We start from the raw sequence: 7286 nt of genomic DNA on the forward strand, positions 1-7286 counted from the left end.
AGAATTAATTCAAACAATAATCCTTCTATTGATTGTTAGCCATGGATAGTGGCATTAGGAGGAAGGGATTTCTGGAATTAGTAAAATGGGATCATTTGTACATTAGCTTCTTGCCCGGGGGATGGGGTAAAGTAAAATGGCATGGCAGATTGACAAAAAAACTTCCAGATTAACTGTGAAAATTGAGCTTTATAAAACAGTTGTTAAAAGGGAAGTCAGAGAAGGGGAGAGAGAGAGAGGGAGGAAGTTGGGGTGGTTTTGCTAGGAAGAATTTCCATTTCCCACTCTACTTATCTGCAGCAGTGCTCATTCATAGCTGTTGGAAGTACTCATTCTTACCTGCAGCAATGCTCGTTCATTCAAATGGCACCTGGAAAATCACCAGCAAAGATGTGCAGATTTGCCTGTTGGTTACACCTTGGCTGTGGGGCTCTAAAAAAGCTTTCAGTGTATATCAGATCTGTTTTGTGTCAAATGGATCTGAGTAAACATGCTAGCCTCTCTCAGGAAAGCAACATGACTTGAGGGATGGGGTGGTCCATTGACAATAGATTTATGGCTCCGCTCAATGCAACACAGAGTGATAAGCCCCCCAAAGGAGTAGAGGGACTGAGCCTGGCACCATACCCTCATTCCAGGCCAGTGGCAAGGGGGTTAGGGAGTGGGGTTGTTTGAGAGGCAGAAGGTCCATGAGGAGCAAGAGCAAGCTGAACTTCTGAGTAAGCAACCACATCCTTCCCTATGAGTATACTCCAAGCTCCAAAGGAGTCAGAGTAGACTTCCCTCACCTATAAACATCACATTCAGAAGGTCAGCAGTAAAATCTCTGCATGGGTAGTTGCCTTGAGATGTTTAGCCAGTGCAACATGGTGTGCCAATTTCAAAGTGCTCAAAACCACTGTACTTGCAATGGTATATGCCTCAGCAGATTACTGTCTCCTGTATGGTCCAGAAGTTGTTGCATTAAAGAGCTCAACACTGTACTGAACAGTGCACACTCATAATGGGCAGCACAACTTGCACACACACAGATGTAGTCCCAGCACTCTCAGGTATTAGACCAAATTACATAAGAAAACAGACTCTAACTGCTCCCCTGCTGCCATGTTTCTGGGTCCATGGAGAGCCCAGCAGGCTGGGTATTGTGACCTTGTGTATTGCACTACATTTACATAAAGGGTGGGGTGAATGGAAATGAAATGATCATTCAGAGTAATCCAGTCTGAGATCTATTCCTACAGTGTTTTATACCAACACTGAACAGGTCCTCTACTGGGGTACAACCTTGACAGAGAAGCATGGGTCAAGCTAAACAGACAGATTTGGATACAGCTGCTTTAAAACAACACTGTACAAGAAGACGATAAGCCCACTGTACATCTTGGAAAGCCCCCTGTGTGACTGCAGGGTCCACAAGCAACACAGCACTTAAACAAAAGCTGCAGCCTTTACAAATGCCCAGGTGGGGTAGATGGAATCCACACACTGAGCGATAATACCAGACAGTAGCTTATAGCTTGCCAGGGGGGTGGGGAAATGGCAGCTTGAGGGTGAGCTGGCCTGGCACTTGGGAAGAGGAATCAAGCTCTGGCCTAGGTTAGACAACCATCCCTTGACGGACAGTGATCAGGGGTGAAACAATGCATGGGATGTTGGCAGAATGCAACCTACTATGAGTTGCAATGGGATGTTGTACAGATATTTGTTATGGGGCTCTAGCCTACAGCAATAAATTCTGATACCATATCTACCCAGGGATATCTTAGAGTGGGATTTTTACAGCTTTTTATGGGCCCTGGCCATCTGTTTGGTTACAGCTGTAGAGTACTTTCTGCATGCGTACTGCACAATAGGTGTAACTTCTGTAGCTGGCCAGAGGCATTACAACCATTGATGTACTGAAAGAGAGGTATGTATTTTCCACTTTCAAGGAGGGGTTATAATGACCTATAAAATTGGCTTGCATAGCATCTCAAAGGGGTAACTACTTATGATAAATATCTTCTTTGAGTAGTAGATTTTTGTAGTATGCTTATCTACAATCCTCTATCATTACTCTTTTAAATACAGCTGATTGTTGTTAATTAATTCTCAAATGCATCTTTACTTAAATGACTGAAATAATAATAACTACAGACATTTCATTTTCCTCCTTTCTATAGCATAAATGTGATGTAGAGAAACTTTTTCCCACTGACCTAGCAATTATCCCCATGTTAATTTTATTTGGGCACTGTGCAATTTTTAGCTTTTCATTTCCAAAGTTTTGCCTTTTCCTTTGCACCTTTCACTCAGGCTGTAGCTGGTTGTTTCCAGACCTTCTCTGGCCTTCAAGGTTCTTTTTCTTTTTTTTTTTTTACTATCCCAGGTGTCAAAAGATGGGGAATGCAGTTAGAGAAGGGATAGGAACAAAAAGAGAAAGAGATCTATACTAAATATTCAAAAGAACTGGTATTTAGATGAGGAGCTTGCCTGCAGCTGGTAGGAGGAGAAGCTAAATGAAATTGGTTTTATAAGGAAGTGAGTGACATTTTTATATTTTAATTAAATGAGGATCACAGAAAAAAGAAAGTCAGTATGCAAGACCAGGGAGGACATAAGTAGAGAGATAGAGAGAAAATAAAACACCAGCTGGTATAAAAATATGAATCAAAAGGTGACTTTTTAGTTTCTTTATTATTAAATAGGGGATTATATCAAGATGAAGATGAGAATTTGTTGCTAACAGGAAACACAAGCAGGATGACTGAAATTATAATGAGTTTGAAATTATTTTTTTATCAGAGAATCTAACAACATAGAGTATTATATTGATCAACAAAGCTATTTGTAAAAGGCCATGGTAGTTGTTAATGTTTTTATTTATGTCTTGTATTTTATCAAAAGTACTTTGAGCCAGATTTCATTCTATTTACACAAGGTAAGTAGCACCTTACTCATTGAGTAGTTCCATTGATTTCAGGGAGACAATTTGCTACGTTAGGTCCTAGTCAGCATGACCTGGGCATAATCAAATGATCTTCAGGTATGTCTGTACTACAGATGTGCACCCTCAAGTATGCTGGGCTGATTTCTGTGGGTTACTTCTTAAACCAGAAGCAGTGTAGCCATTTTTGTTGGGTAGACATACCCTTAGTCCTTTTATGTAACAGCCTGGGCAGGGTCACACCTTGGAGACTATTTGGTTCAGAGAAGCATAAACTTTCATTGCCTATAAGAGTGTATACTTCTCTAAACAAGTTATCCTCTAAGGCCAAGTACAGATGTCCAAAAAGTGGGGGGAGGAACTGATCTAAATTACATGATTTTGTCTGAGTGACCTAGCTTTGACTGGAAGTAAACAGTATACACACCCCCTTTGCATAGAGTGGAGTTGGAGTGGGGGAGGGGGGAAAGAGGAAGAGGGTGCAAACAGGCTGCCTACCCTGGCAGATGCTTGCAGGCAGAGAGCACTCCTTCATGCCTGCCAGCATTCCCTGCAGGCTACCCAGGCTACCAGAGACTGCCAAGCACAGGCAAATGCCCAGGCCACCCATGACTGGCTGCTGGGCATGGGCAACTGTGCCCTCAACCCCCAGCCACCTCATCATGGACTTTCCCTTGTGCCCTGACCAGAGGCTTCCAGAAAAGCCTCAGAGTGAGTCCCTTCTCTTGTTAATTTCACATGCGTTTGTGCCCCAGCCTGTCTACATCCCACCATGGCACCCCACCATCTGAGCCCAAGCCTACAGACTCAGAAGCTGTGGAGTGTCCTGCTTGTCACCCTGGGCAACTTTCTCTGGAGGCTGCAGGACTTCATACCCAGTCATCTGGACATGGCGCAATAGTTTGTCACCATGGGACGTGGCTTCCTCCCCATGAGCCATCAGCCAGTGTCCTGGACTGGGCCATCAACTTCCACATGGAACGCCTTCATAGATATCATCTCCCAGGAGGCCTCCAACATTACACTCCAGGACATCAGCCTGTGGCTAGCCTTCACTGTGGAGAAGCAATTGGCCATCACCATCTTGAAGCTGGCCACCCCTGGGCAAGTCTACAGGTGGAGATGCTGTCCAGGATGTGGCTATGGTCTTCAAGAATGTCATAGAATATTAGAATCATAGAAAATGAGGATTTGAAGGGACCTCAGGAGGTCATCTAGTCCAACCCCCTGCTCAAAACAGGACCATTCCCAATTGGATCATTCATAGATTCATAGATTCATAGATTAAGGGTCGGAAGGGACCTAGTAGATCTTCTAGCCCGACCCCCCGCCAGGGCGGGAGAACAACAAAAAACCCCAAAAAGAGAAATGGGACTCAAACGAGTCCAGCCAGGTAGGCATCCAGCCTCTTCTTAAAGACCCGCCAGGGCTTTGTCAAGTCAGGCCTTAAAAACCTCCAAGGATGGAGATTCCACCACCTCTCTAGGTAACTTGTTCTAGTGCTTCCCCACCCTACTGGTAAGAAAGTTTTCCCTAATATCCAACCTTAACCTCTCTTGCTGCAACTCCTCCTCTCTTGCTCCCACCTCTTTAGAACCACCCTTCAGGTAGTTAAAGGTTGATATCAAGTCCCCTCTCAGCCTTGTCTTCTCCTATACCCAGTTCCCTCAGCCTCTCAGAAGTCAAGTAGCCCAGCCCTGAAACCATTTTCATTCCCTTTATCAACCACAGGAGCTACTTTACCATTGTTCTGCAAGATGTCATCAATGACTGGGGGCACTTCACCCACATCTTCACCAGGTAGGCAGGCAGTGCCTATGATGCCCATGTCTTCTGCAACTCTCCCATCCTACAGCTGATGGAGAATGGGCACTATGCTCCAGAAGTCCCCAGTTTTGTCATTGGCACTGTCCTCATCCCTTCTCTGATCATCAAGGATCCAGCTTACCCACTCCTGCCATGGCTCATGAAGCCCTTCAGGAAGCAGCTGGACCACTGAAAGGAGCACTTCAACTACTGCCTGAGCAGGTGCTGCATGACTGTGGGGGTGCTGCATGACTGTGGGGTGGCCTCTGGCCACCTCAAAGCACACTAGCAGGCTTGCAGCATGCACCTCAAGGTGTAGGAGAAGAACCTGCAGTTGTGTATCATCATCACCACATGCTTCCTTCACAATATCTATGAGACTGGGGTGGGGGGAAGGTTCAGAGAACCATAAAGCCTGGGCAGAGGAAGCAGTGTGCAGAACAAGCATAGCATGCTGTGCATGAGTGGTTCATGGAGGCTGGGGAGAGCAAGCTGCTCAGTGATGTCAGGACCACCGGTGGTCCCACACACTGGCAGGGAGTCCAAACCTGTGAAGCCTTGGCTGACTAACTCGTGGCTTAGGGGGATCAGAAGTGCCCCCTGGATGAGTAGGTCCAAAGGGCTTCAAATCCTTGAGTTCCCACACCCTGTCCCAGGCTCCTCTAGTTCTGCATCCCAAGCCATTCTGCCCACCATCCTGGCTTCCTGGACACTCTTCCTGCCCCCTGAACTCTCCCAAGGGTCACACACTGGAAGAGATGTGCCTCAGATTACAAAGTTGAAGTTGCCAAACTTTTCTTGTTTTCAGTAAAGAAAACCTGTTGAACTTTGCCTGGGACAGAACTAAGTCCCTCTTCCCATCAATGCAAGCCAGCAAACCTTTGGAGGACAGGTGGGAATTGGGGAGGTTTGTGCAATGGGCAAAATAACTGGAGGGATGGTTATTGTCAAGCCTCCATCTTGTCTCCCCTGTTGTGTAACTTACGCCTACCCCTCCTATGTAACTTGGTTTCTGAATGAATAAAGATAAATGCAGGTGCTTGAGAGACAATGGCAGTCGGTCTAAAAATAGCTCCTTCTGAATGATCGAACCATCAACACCAATACCTGGGCCAATGACCCAGCCACTGGAACCACACTCAGTATTCAAGAAACAAAAGATGAGGCAACCCACCATTGTGCCAAGGCTGCACATGGTCAGTATGAACATCTGGAACCCTCTGGAACAGGACTGACCTTGCCTGGACAGGCCCTCCCCATAGGAGATCATAGGTAGTCTGCCCCATAAAAAGGGTAGTGAAGACTGACTCTTTGGGAACGCCATTTCCATCTGGACCAGACCAGCTCCATGTCACACTGCCTATCCACCCCAGAGGCTCTGCTGGTGGCCCCCTCTGGACAATACCGAGCTGAAGGAGACCCCGACTGGCCATCGAGGACCCACTTTCAGCCTGGGATAGGTAGATATCACCTGCATATTTCCTCATCCAATTTGGACTCTCTCTCTCTCCTCCGGGACTTCATCCCCTGCACCAAGCCTCTTTAAACCCTGCTGCTATTGTCTCTGTGTGTGTGTGTGGGCAAAGGAACCAATAAAATATCATGTCACCATCTCCCCTGTTCAATAAAACCACTATCATTTGTAACCCTGAGTTGGGTTCTGTTTTACTGAGCCCTGGTCCCTTCCCTGTCTTAAATTTTGGTCTCTGTCTCTCTCTCGGCTCCAGCCCCCCATTTTCCTGATCTCTCAATTCTGTTTCCCCTTTCCTGCCACCTCTCAGATCCTCTCTGTCCCTTATCTGTTTCCCTTCTCCAGGCTCTCAGTCCTGTTGCTTTCTGCAGGCTCTCAGCTTTGCTCCCGCTGCTTTTTGCCTCCTCTCTTCTGCAGGCTCTCAGCCTTGTTGCTTTCTGCAGGATCTCAGCCCTGCTCCTGCTGCTTTTTGCCTCCTGCCACCTCTTCCCATCTCTCTCTGCCTTCTCTTTCACTCTCTCTCTCTGTTCTCCAGCATCCCCCCTCAGCCCCACTCCCAGTTTTCCTCTCCCCATGTACCTCTTGGCTCCCCTGTAGCCTCCTTGCTCCAGCTCCAGCCTCTGGGCTTCTCCCTGGCATTGGTCCTTTGATCTGTTGGCTTTCTGCTTTCAATCAACACCAATTAACCTTAAATTATCCCAACTCCCCTCCAGTCTGCTGGTTCTAATCCCAGCACTGGCAACTTTCATCTCAGTCTCCACCAGCAGTAACCTAAAGTAACCCCAAGCCTCAGCTCATCATCCCAGGTCTCTCTAATCCTGGTCCTGGCAACTTTCATCCCCTACACTTTCACTCTTTCCCAAGGTATCCCAAGTACACCAAGCACATACATACACACCACAACACCCAAGTTAGGAACTCACCTGTGTGTATGTGTAGGTGAGTGGTATGTATGTGTACTGATATACATGTATGCCACTGTGTGCATGATGTATGAATTAGTGCTCTGTGTATGTGCACTGGGTGTGCAGGTATTGGTAATTGATTCTGGTCTAATTTCTTTTGGTCTGTATACTGTGTGTA

General features: G+C 46.5%; 1 long non-coding RNA gene across 2 annotated transcripts in view; it reads left to right on the forward strand.

The window, feature by feature from the left end:
- LOC109295632 overlaps nt 1-7286 on the forward strand; it is a 39748-nt gene that overhangs the window by 26770 nt on the left and 5692 nt on the right. Inside the window, exon 1 of one of the 2 annotated variants that reach the window (XR_002096792.1) lies at nt 6066-6192. The exons of the other annotated variant lie outside the window; for it this stretch is intronic. This is a non-coding gene — a long non-coding RNA (uncharacterized LOC109295632). Of the gene's footprint in view, nt 1-6065; nt 6193-7286 lie in introns of those variants that run through there. 2 annotated transcript variants of the gene reach the window in all.

The sequence above is a fragment of the Gavialis gangeticus genome, unplaced genomic scaffold (genome assembly GCF_001723915.1).
Source record: "Gavialis gangeticus isolate Ggan-Ray unplaced genomic scaffold, GavGan_comp1, whole genome shotgun sequence".
Classification (NCBI taxonomy): domain Eukaryota; kingdom Metazoa; phylum Chordata; order Crocodylia; family Gavialidae; genus Gavialis; species Gavialis gangeticus.